The following is an 11,592-nucleotide window of genomic DNA, read 5'->3' as shown; positions in this document are numbered from 1 at the left end:
TTGCTACCCCATTTTCAAAACCTTATCAAGTATTGTACCTCATGAACCATTCAAGTAGAGTTACCTGCACTCTACTTGAAAAAAGATGTGGCAACCTGGAAGGAAAAAAGGTTATTAGGAATGTTTAGGGGCTTGTGGCCAAATTGTGAAGTAGTTGAAGATTGTGTTTCTATCAATTGGGAAAATCATGAACCCATGAGCATTTACTGTTGTAGAAATGGGTATTACACAATTTTTTTTCAAAAATAGGAAGACAGAGACCACATCTATAAGTTAGGTACTTATTTCATGGGTACCAGAGGTTTGTTTCTCACTCATTGGCCTTCACAATTTTATACAACGATGGAAATTTCATTCACCCCTGTGTCGATAACATTTCCATTTAAACCTCTTCTGTGTTGGGGCGATGAAATTTTTAAGGCTATAGGAGATAAACTGGGCCAATTTATTACCAGTGATATGGAAAATTGAAGCAATGTTTCATGTGCTAGAATTTGTGTTGAAATGGATTTCTCGAAAGGCCTCCCTGAGGTGGTTAAGCTAAATTTGGATGATTGGTCTCACCTCTAAGCTCTAGATTTTGAATAGTTTCCTTTCAAGTGTAATCTATGCCATGAGTATAGACACTTTGTGAAAAACTCTGCAAAAGATTTAGGTTCTCAAAACTCTCCAAATCCATCACCTCCTCCTAAAGAAGAGCGAGGAGAAAATAGGAAAGGATTCATTCCAGTTAAAAGGAAACATAAGAAGCATGGAAATAAGAAGAAACAAACATGTAAGGCTGAGTATCAATCCCTTTCTAGCAACAATTTTGAAGTCTTGAATGTTCCTAAGGATGAAAGTGAGAATCTTGAGGCCCAAGCAGATCAAATAATCCCAAATTAGGTGAATACTCATACATTCCAAAGGTCCCTCGTGATTCAAAAGATGAAGAAGGCCCACATCAGAACTCTACAAAGAAAAAAATTGTAGTGTAAAAGTTTTCTCCAAAGGTTCCTCCTACATTGAAAGAAGAAGAAGCTCGTAAGGCGGCCGAGAAGAAGTTCAAACCTTCCTCTTCTTCCTGTTCCTATTCATATGTGCTAAAAAATTAGCGTTCTTCCCCATCGGTAACAAGAAGTAGGAAATATCATAGTAGAAAGAACTTTGGTCATGAGATCTATCTTGCCTCCCATGGGTCCAATGGTGGACCATCTTCTAACAATTTATACAAATGTTTTGTTTCTACATTTTCTTGTGCAAGCAATTTGGCAACGTAATTTCTGATATACCTATTGCTTTCAAAAACACATTTTCAATATAATCTATATACTCATTCTTATTTCTAAAAAAATAATTACTTCAGTGTACTATCTTAACTATTTTTGTATTTCTAATTATTTATCATATCACAATTAATTTTAAATTTAAATATAATAATATGAACATTATAATTAATTTAAAAATTTTATTTTTTTTAATGATTAAAATAAAACTTCACATATTTATACTTCATTGAAACTTAAAAATATCAAATATTTATTATTTTATTTTCAATGCACATGGCTATCAACTCAATGTGAAAAGAAATGTTCCACAATAATAAAATTAAAGGGACCATTAACAAAATTAATGCACACTATTGAGAAATCAGCTTCACTCATCCTATCATAATAAGTTGAAACATGATATTGTAAAATATTTATAATTTATAATTTATATGTGTTGAAAAGTGTGCAACAAGAAATGCTTGTTGAGAGTGCAACAAGATGATGGAGCTTAGTGAAAAGAGTCGCCTTCACTAAGTGGTCCCGCGGGCAAATTATGGCGCAAGTTCTATTTTTGATCATAGTGTGGATGATCACAATGTGGATGATCACAGTGTGGGTGATCACAGTATGAGTGATCACAGTGTGGGTGACCACAGTGTGAGTGATCACATTGTGAGTGATCAAAGTCTATTTTTAGACTGGCTGTCAAAAATAGAAAAGTCAAATATTATTGTCTCATAATAATATTTGGACTATAAACTTGATCTTATTCTCTTGGAGCACTTCAGGATGAGCTACGGATGTGGTACATGCAGATCCCAGAGGGAAATACATGGTTACCTATGGGATGACTAATATTTGCATGCAGGACTTTAGTTAGAACTCAAGTGAGTTGAGTTTAGTGGACTGGAGGTGCAGTTAATGGAGTTGTGTTCAGTTTAGCTTTGTTAAACTAGTTGTATTTAGTCTAACTGATCAATAGACTAGAGATGAGTTGGGTGAATTAGTTATTAATTAATTCACAAGTTATTAACTCATAATGCAACTATAGAATACATCAGTTAACTTAGTTGCATGTCAATGCATGTTCAGTTCAGCAGGGATAGGTGTTAGAGGATCAGATTGCTATCAGTTGTGACTATAGCTGTGCATGATGATTTGCACAATCAGAGGGATTGAGTATGCCAATGAATTGGCCAATATCAAGAATTGTAGCCTGTGATCACGTCCAACAGAGTGTGAGTGATTATTTGCAGGTCAAATACGAGTTTGGTAAGCCATTCTCATCAATTCTCTTGCAGGTATTGGGCAGTGGAGGCAGGCAAGCAGCAGGGGAGATTTGGAGATCAGATCTGAGCTGTATTGTGTGTAGCATGAGGAGATAGTACTGAGTACTTGGGATGAGTATTGTACTATGTATTGTTACATGATTCAATCAATATAATATACAGATAGTTGGGGTTTTTAGCGAGATGCTTTCCCCGGGAAAACACTGTGTTGATATGTGTGATTGATGCTTCTATGTACGCCTGTGAATGTTTCTGCTTCTGTAAATTGATGATCAACGTAGAGGAGGTTATGTATTATGCATGTTCCGCTTATAAGTGTATAATCAGGATAATCTCTGTGAATATGTGTCATATTATTCAAAATTTCTACATGGTATGAGAGCAGCTTTGATTTGTAGGAAAAGTTCTACAGGATATCAAAGCAAGGATTGATCATCAGATCTACTATTCAGAAAGTGTTTACAATTTATTTCTTCGGGCAGAGTTTGTAATCGGGCCAGGTAGCCTCTGGATTCATCCTTCTTTTGGAAGGTGAGATATCCGGTGAATGCCCATACAGTCCATCTCTGTATAAGAAATACTTTGTTCTCACGAATTCTAGATCAGAAGCGGTTGAGTTTTTGTGCTGGTGGAATTCGAATTTAATTCCAAAGCAAGAGATAAAACTCAGAAACATTAAGTTTGAGAATGGAGACAGTATGCCCCAGTATCTCACGAAGTTCACCCAATGCCGGGATGAGCTGGGAAGTGTGGGGGTGACTGTCGGATGGGGATGGTGAGTCTAGGACTCCTTGACCTTCCTAAGAGTTGGCATAGCTACCAAGACTCGGTGAATGGAAGGGAGAAACTGCCAAATTGGGAATGACCATGGTCGGATTTGATGCAGGAGGAGATTATACGGAGCACCAAAGACGGTTCTTCATCCATGCAGGATGAGGAGAACTGTGCCTTAGCAAGTAAGGCGGAGAAGGGGAAGGAGAAGGTTTCTCTTTTCGAATCTTGTTCTTCCAGTGGTGGGAAGAAGGTTGACAAAACGGAAGTGCGATGCTTTAGTTGTCATGAGCAGGGTTCACGGGTCAAGAACCTGTATGCTCTTGAGGTTCAAGATGCATGCAAAGCCTTGAGCAGCAAGGCAACTGATGGAGACTTGCTGGTTGAGAGGGAGTGTATATTACCTCTCAACATGCAGAGCCAAAAGAAGTCTCAGACGATTGTGGAGGAGCCACGATTGGTGCAGCAGCTTCAGGAGGTTGTGGAGGAGCCACAACAGGGGAAGCTGAGAGGAGATAGAGTAGAGACATCTACTCATCCAGAGACCTCCAGTAGGGGGAAACTTCGAGCCAGATGGGCTGAAGGATCGCATGCAGGCATACCTCCAGGTAGGAGGTGGGGTGATGTGGATTGATCGTCCCAAAGAGGATGGGCAAGATCCTTGAGGTACCCAACCTCTTGGATGAGACCTTGCTACGGGAGCTCCAGATGTGTAGTAGCAGGAACTGACTGATTGGGTAGAGACAGATGCGGATGGAGCGGCAGAGAGAGCGACAGTGCAGGGAATCCCAGGACAGCGCATAGCTAGCAGGCTGTAGCAATGCGAGAGGCACAAGTGTTTTGCACAGTGCTAGGTGGCACAGAGAGGTGTGCAATGGTGCGAGATGCATGGAGATGTTTCAGTAGCGCAGATGTCAGAGAGGGAGCACTTGTCAGCAGCAGGTAGAGCTTCAGCATCAGAGGGTGTTTCTAGCCCAACAGGGAGGTCAGTTGGGAGGTGCAGTGCGGATGCAATGCTGGGAGATAGAACCAACAGCAACACGGATGCAGTCAGAGATCAAAGTGACAGAGGCTAGAGCAGTTAGATACTGAAGAGAACAGAGATGCAGAGTTTAAGTCGACAGAGGCAATAGCAGTCAGAGACTTTGATGACAAAGCAAGTGGACCGGCCAGATGTGTTGCATGGAGAACATTCCAGAGTTACAGGATCGGGTTTGAGAGGAAGCCTTTCTTGTTGAGAGGGAATGTTGAAAAGTGTGCAACAAGAAATGCTTGTTGAGAGTGCAACAAGATGATGGAGCTTAGTGAAAAGAGTCGCCTTCACTAAGTGGGCCCGCAGGCAAATTATGGCGCAAGTTCTATTTTTTATCACAGTGTGGATGATCACAGCGTGGGTGATCATAGTATGAGTGATCACAGTGTGGGTGACCACAGTGTGAGTGATAAAAGTCTATTTTTAGACTGGCTATCAAAAATAGAAAAGTCAAATATTATTGTCTCATAATAATATTTGGACTATAAACTTGATCTTATTCTCTTGGAGCACTTCAGGATGAGCTACAGATGTGGTACATGCAGATCCTAGAGGGAAATACGTGGTTACCTATGGGATGACTAATATTTGCATGCAGGACTTTAGTTAGAACTCAAGTGAGTTGAGTTTAGTGGACTGGAGGTGCAGTTGATGGAGTTGTGTTCAGTTTAGCTTTGTTAAACTAGTTGTATTTAGTCTAACTGATCAATAGACTAGAGATGAGTTGGGTGAATTAGTTATTAATTAATTCACAAGTTATTAACTCATAATGCAACTATAGAATACATCAGTTAACTTAGTTGCATGTCAGTGCATGTTCAGTTCAGCAGGGATAGGTGTTAGAGGATCAGATTGCTATCAGTTGTGACTATAGCTGTGCATGATGATTTGCACAATCAGAGGGATTGAGTATGCCAATGAATTGGCCAATATCAAGAATTGTAGCCTGTGCTCACGTCCAATAGAGTGTGAGTGATTATTTGCAGGTCAAATACGAGTTTGGTAAGCCATTCTCATCAATTCTCTTGCAGGTATTGGGAAGTGGAGGCAGGCAAGCAGCGGGGGAGATTTGGAGATCAGATCTGAGCTGTATTGTGTGTAGCATGAGGAGATAGTACTGAGTACTTGGGATGAGTATTGTACTATGTATTGTTACATGATTCAATCAATATAATATACAGATAGTTGGGGTTTTTAGCGAGATGCTTTCCCCGGGAAAATACTGTGTTGATATGTGTGATTGATGCTTCTATGTACGCCTGTGAATGTTTCTGCTTCTGTAAATTGATGATCAACGTAGAGGAGGTTATGTATTATAAATGTTCCGCTTATAAGTGTATAATCAGGATAATCTCTGTGAATATGTGTCATATTATTCAAAATTTCTACAATATGGATGATGTTGTTAAAGGTTTTAGTTTATTAAATAATTAAATTAAATTAGTAAGTTATTAAAATAATTGAAATATAATATTGTAATTATAAGTTATAAAAATATTTTATATTGATAATGATAAAGATGAAATGTTGATATTTATAAAGAGTTATTGATTCAAAAAATAAAAGAAATAAAGAAAGGAAAACAAAAATTGGTTTATTTTATATTTTCATGTTAAAAAAAATTGATAATTTTTTTAATTATTATAGTTTTGATAAATTAAAAAATCAGAAAGGTTAATATTAAATAAAAATATTTTTAAATAATAATTTAATGTGGGTGTATGTATGATATTCTAAGAGTATTTTTTATATTTAGCTCTTTTAATATATAAATATGAAAAATTATTTTTATTCACAATATTTTAGGAAGTATACAATATTTTTTACTTTAATTCTTGTGAATTTATGTTTATTTTAATAATGGTGTTTTTCCATTCTTATATATATATATATATATATATATATATATGATTAATTACTTCATTATGAAAGAGATTAGGAGATGGAGCTTCCCAGGTCTGCTCCATTACATCTAGGGAAACCTCAACCCTTGGCACTCAGATTTTGTGATGTTTCTCAGTCTAATTCTGCATCATTGAGATCTTGTTGAAGCTTATTACCTTCGTCGTCCAAGTGTTATTTGTGTGTCTCTATTGCTACCTCCAGCTGTTGTGTGGTTGTGTTTTGTTGGGTTGTTGGTGCAAGGGTAAGAGAAGAAGGCTTACTCTGTATGTATGTGTTTCATGCTATTGCAAGGGTAAGATGAGAAGGCTTCCATCACTTAGGCTTCCACCTGCTATGGGTGCAGTTTACGTTGGCCTCATCTGGAATGGTGTGGACACTGGGGGCTTCACTTGGGGAGAAATACCATATCACGTGGGTTCATATTAGGGGATATTTATTGAGAAAAAAAATGACATAAAATATTGGGGGATATATAGGGGGTAAAGGGTTTTATATTGGTAGGTATAAAAAAATGGATCCCAAAGTTAATGAAAAATATAAAGGGGTATAAAAAATATTAATGCAAAAATGGATACCTATAATACATAGTGAAAGTAGGGGTTTTTAAATTGGGAAGGTGTATTGGGTTCATATTGGTAGGGGGTTAAATAATGTGATTTTTAGAGATATTTTCCAATATTTAGTCAAATTAAAGGTATTGTATAATATTCCATGAATGCACGTGATATGTCAGAGGTTCATTGAGTGAAGCCCCCGTGGGTGTGGATTACGTCGGTCCAAGTGATGTATCCTTGCTTTGGACACCCTTAGCTTGCAACTATTAGGTTCTTCATCATTGCTAGTGGACAAATTTTGAGGGATATCAAGTGGGTGTTTTCTTTGTGATTTATTGAAAGCCCTCCCTGAGGTGGCTAAGATAAATTTGGATGGTTGGTCTCACCTCTAGGCTCTAGATTTTGAATAGGTTCCTTTCAAGTGTAATATGTGCCATGAGTATAGACACTTTGTGAAAAATTGTCCAAAAGATTTAGGTTCTCAAAATTCTCCGAATCCATCGCCTCCTTCTAAAGAAGAGTGAGGAGAAAATAGGAAAGGATTCATTCTAGTTAAAAGGAAACATAAGAAGCATGGAAATAAGAAGAAACAAACACATAAGGCTGAGTACCAGCCCCTTTCTAACAACAATTTTGAAGTCCTTAATGTTCCTAAGGAATAAAGTGAGAATCGTGAGGCCCAAGCAGATCAAACAGTCCCAAATTTGGTGAATACTCATACATTCCAAAGGTCCCTCTTGATTCAAAAGATAAAGAAGGTCCACATCAGAACAGTCCAAAGAAAAAAATTGTAGTGAAAATTTTTTCTCCAAAGGTTCCTCTTGCATTGAAAGAAGAAGAAGCTCGTAAGGTGGTCGAGAAGAAGTTCAAACCTTCCTCTTCTTCTCCTTCCTGTTCAGATGTGCCAAAAAAACAACGTTCGTTCCCATCAATAACAAGAATTAGGAAAGATCATAATAGAAGGACCTTTGGTCCCGAGATCTATCTTGCCTCCCATGGATCCAATAATGGACCATCTTCTAACAATTTATAAAAACATTTTTTTTCTATATTTTCTTGTACAAGCAATTTGGTAACATAATTTCTTATATACTTATTACTTTCAAAAATATATTTTCAATATAATCTATATACTAATTCTTATTTCAAAAAAAATTGACTACTTCATTATAGTATCTTAACTATTTTTTTTGTTCTCTGATTATTTATAATATCACGAATTTAAAAATTATAATTTTATCATTATAATTAATTTATAACTTTAATTTTATTTTAAATTCTTTTAATTATTAATGCACCACAATAAGACATATTAAAGGTACCATTGATAAAATTAATGCACGTATTGAGCAACTAACTTCACTCATCATAAGATAATAATGCACATACTGAGCAACCAACTTCGCTCATCATATGATAATAAGTTGAAACATGATATTGTAAAATATTTATAATTTATTATTTATACTAATAAGGTGGATAAAGGTTTTAGTTTATTAAAATCTTTTAGTAAGTTATTAAAATAATTGAAATATAATATGGCAAAGAATTATAGGTTATAAAATATAAAATAATGACCATGATAATTATAATAATAAAATGTTAATATTTATCTACAGGTATTGATTTAAAAAATAAATAAAAATAAAAAATCTTGGTTTATTTTACATTTTTTAGAATTATAGGTTATAAAATATAAAATAATGACAATGATAATTATAATAATAAAATGTTAATATTTATCTACAGGTATTGATTTAAAAAATAAATAAAAATAAAAAATCTTGGTTTATTTTACATTTTTTTTATGTTAATTTTTTTTTGTAATTTTTTAAATTATTATAATTTTGATAAATTGAAAAATCAAAAAAATTAATATTAAATAAATCTATTTTTAAATAATAATTTAATGTGGGTGTATGTATGATATTTTAAGAGAGTGTTTTTTATATTTAATTCTCTTAATATATAAATATAACAAAGTAATCATATCCACAATATTTTAGAAAGTGTACAATAATTTTTACTTGTAAATTTATGTTTATTTTAATAAGGATATATATATATATATATATATATATATATATATATATATATATATATATATATATATATATATATATATAAGCACTGAGGAGATGGAGCTTCATGGGTCTGCTCCACTGTGGCTAGCCTCCTCAACCCTTGGTACTGGGTTTCCGTGATGATTCTCAGTCTCGTTCTGCATCATTGAGATCTGGTTGAAGCTTATTATCGTTGTCGTATGAGTGTTATTTGTGCATATCTGTTGTTGCCTCCATCTCGTTTTCTGGTTGTTTCTTGTTGGGTTGTTGGTGCAAGGGAAGACAAGAAGGCTTATGCTGCATGACTATGTTTCATGCTATTCCAAGGGTACGATGAGAAGGCTTCCATCACATGGGCTTCCACCTGATGTGGGTGCAGTCTCTGTTGGCCTCATCAGACATGGTGTGGATTACTCCGACGCAAGTGGTGCATCCTCACTTTGGACACCCTTAGATTGTAACTGGTTGGTTCTCTATCATTGCTAGTGGACAACGTTTGAGGAATATCAAGTGGGTGTTTTGTTTGTTGTGTGGTTAAATGCATTTGCTACAATGATTGCCCCAAACAAATTCGTGAAAAACACAAAATCAATCCCTTTTTTGGACCTCGGGTTTTCCTCAGTGAAAAAGGACGTGGCAAATTTGAAGGAAGAAAGGTTATTATGAAAGTTTACGGGCTTGTGGCCAAGTTGTGAAGTAGTTGAAGATTGAGTTTCTATCAATTGGGAAAATCATGAACCCATGAGGATTTACCATTGTAGAAATGAGTATTACACAATTTCTTTCAAAAATAGGAAGAGAGAGACCACAACTATAAGTTAGGACCTTATTCATGGGTACCAGAGGTATGTTTCTCACTCATTGGTCTTCGCAATTTTATGCCATGATGGAAATTTCATTCACATCTGTGTGGATCACATTGCCATTTATGCCTATTTTTTGTTTGGGAGATGACATTTTTAAGGCTATAAGAGATAAAATGGGCTAGTTTATTACCAGTGATATGGAAAATGGGGGCAATGTTTCATGTGCTAGAATTTGTGTTGAAATGGATTTCTTGAAGGGCCTCCCTAAGGTGGTTAAGCTAAATTTGAATGGTTGGTCCCATAGCTAGGCTCTGGATTTTGAATAGGTCCCCTTCAAGTGTAATATGTGCCATGAGTATAAACATTCTAGGAAATTTCAACCTAAAAGTGGCCTCCTAAGGAAAAATAATAAAATGAGAGTTATACATTTTAGAGGGAAAAGAAGAAAACTACCCTCTTTTTTTTGGCTTATCTCCTTATAGGTTTATTCAAATTTCAAGTGTAGACACTCATTGGATGCAAAATTAAATTTCGCATCCAATGAGTACCCATCATGCATACTTTTGAGAAGACCCGCATTGACAAAAAATGAAGATACATTAAGAAAGCATGTTGAACACACTTTTTTAATGTATCTTGATTTTTTTATCAACGTGGGTCTTCTCAAAGGTATCCATCATGGGTTCTCATTGGATGTAGAATTTAATTCCGCATCCAACGAGTATTTACACTTGAAACTTCAGTAAACCTATAAGGAAATAAGTCAAAAATACAATTGAAAAAAAGAAGTTTATTTTCTTTTCCCTCCAAAATATTTACATGTACCTCTATAAATTTAAAGGATTTTGATTGGTTTACATATTATGACATGAAAATTTCATGGGCACTTTTATGCTAAATTTTCCACTAATGCACTTTGTGAAAAACTGTCCAAGAGATTTAGGTACTCAAAATTCTCCAAATCCATCGCCTCCTAAAGAGGAGCGAGGAGAAAATAGGCAAGGATTCATTTCAATTAGAAGAAAACATAAGAAGCATGGAAATACGAAGAAACAAACACGTAAGGCTGCGTATCAACGCCTTTCTAACAACAATTTTGAAGTCTTGAATGTTCCTAAGGAAGAAAGTGAGAATCTTGAGGCCCAAGCAAATCAAACAATCCAAAATTATGTGAATACTCATACATTCCAAAGGTCCCTCATGATTCGAAATATGAAGAAGGCCCACATCAGAACTCTCCAAAGAAAAAAATTGTAGTGGAAAACTTTTCTCCGAAGGTTCTTCGTACATTGAATGAAGAAGAAGCTTGTAAGGTGGTCGAGAAGAAGTTAAAACCTTCCTATTTCGATGTGCTAAAAAATCAACATTCTTCCCTATTGATAACTAGAAGTAGGAAAGATCATAGTAGAAATAACTTCGGTCCTAAGATCTATTTCTTCTCCCATAGGTCCAATGGTAGGCCATCTTCTAACTATCTATATAAATATTTTATTTCCAAATTTTATTGTGCAAGCAATTTGACAACATAATTTCTGATATACTTGTTGCTTTAAAAAACATATTTTCAATATAATCTACATACTCATTCTTATTTAAAATAAAAATTATTACTTTATTATACTATCTTAACTATTTGTTTATCCTCTAATTATTTATCCTATCGCAATTAATTTTAAATTTAAATATAACAATTTTAACATTCTAATTAATTTAGAAATCTTATTTTTATGATTAAAATAAAACTTCACATATTTATAGTTCAATGAAACCCAAAAAAATATCAAATAATTATAATTTTAAATGCCCCTGGCTCTCAAGTCAATGAGAAAAGAAATGTTCCACAATATGAGAAAGGAAATGTCCACAACAAGAAAATTAAAGGGACCATTGATAAAATTAATGCACACATTGAGCAACCAAC

Source organism: Pinus tabuliformis, chromosome 9 (assembly GCF_031772625.1).
Source record: "Pinus tabuliformis cultivar Carrire ecotype Pingquan chromosome 9, CPIR1, whole genome shotgun sequence".
In the NCBI taxonomy this organism is placed as follows: Eukaryota; Viridiplantae; Streptophyta; class Pinopsida; order Pinales; family Pinaceae; genus Pinus; species Pinus tabuliformis.
Note: the sequence above shows the minus strand (reverse complement) of the source record.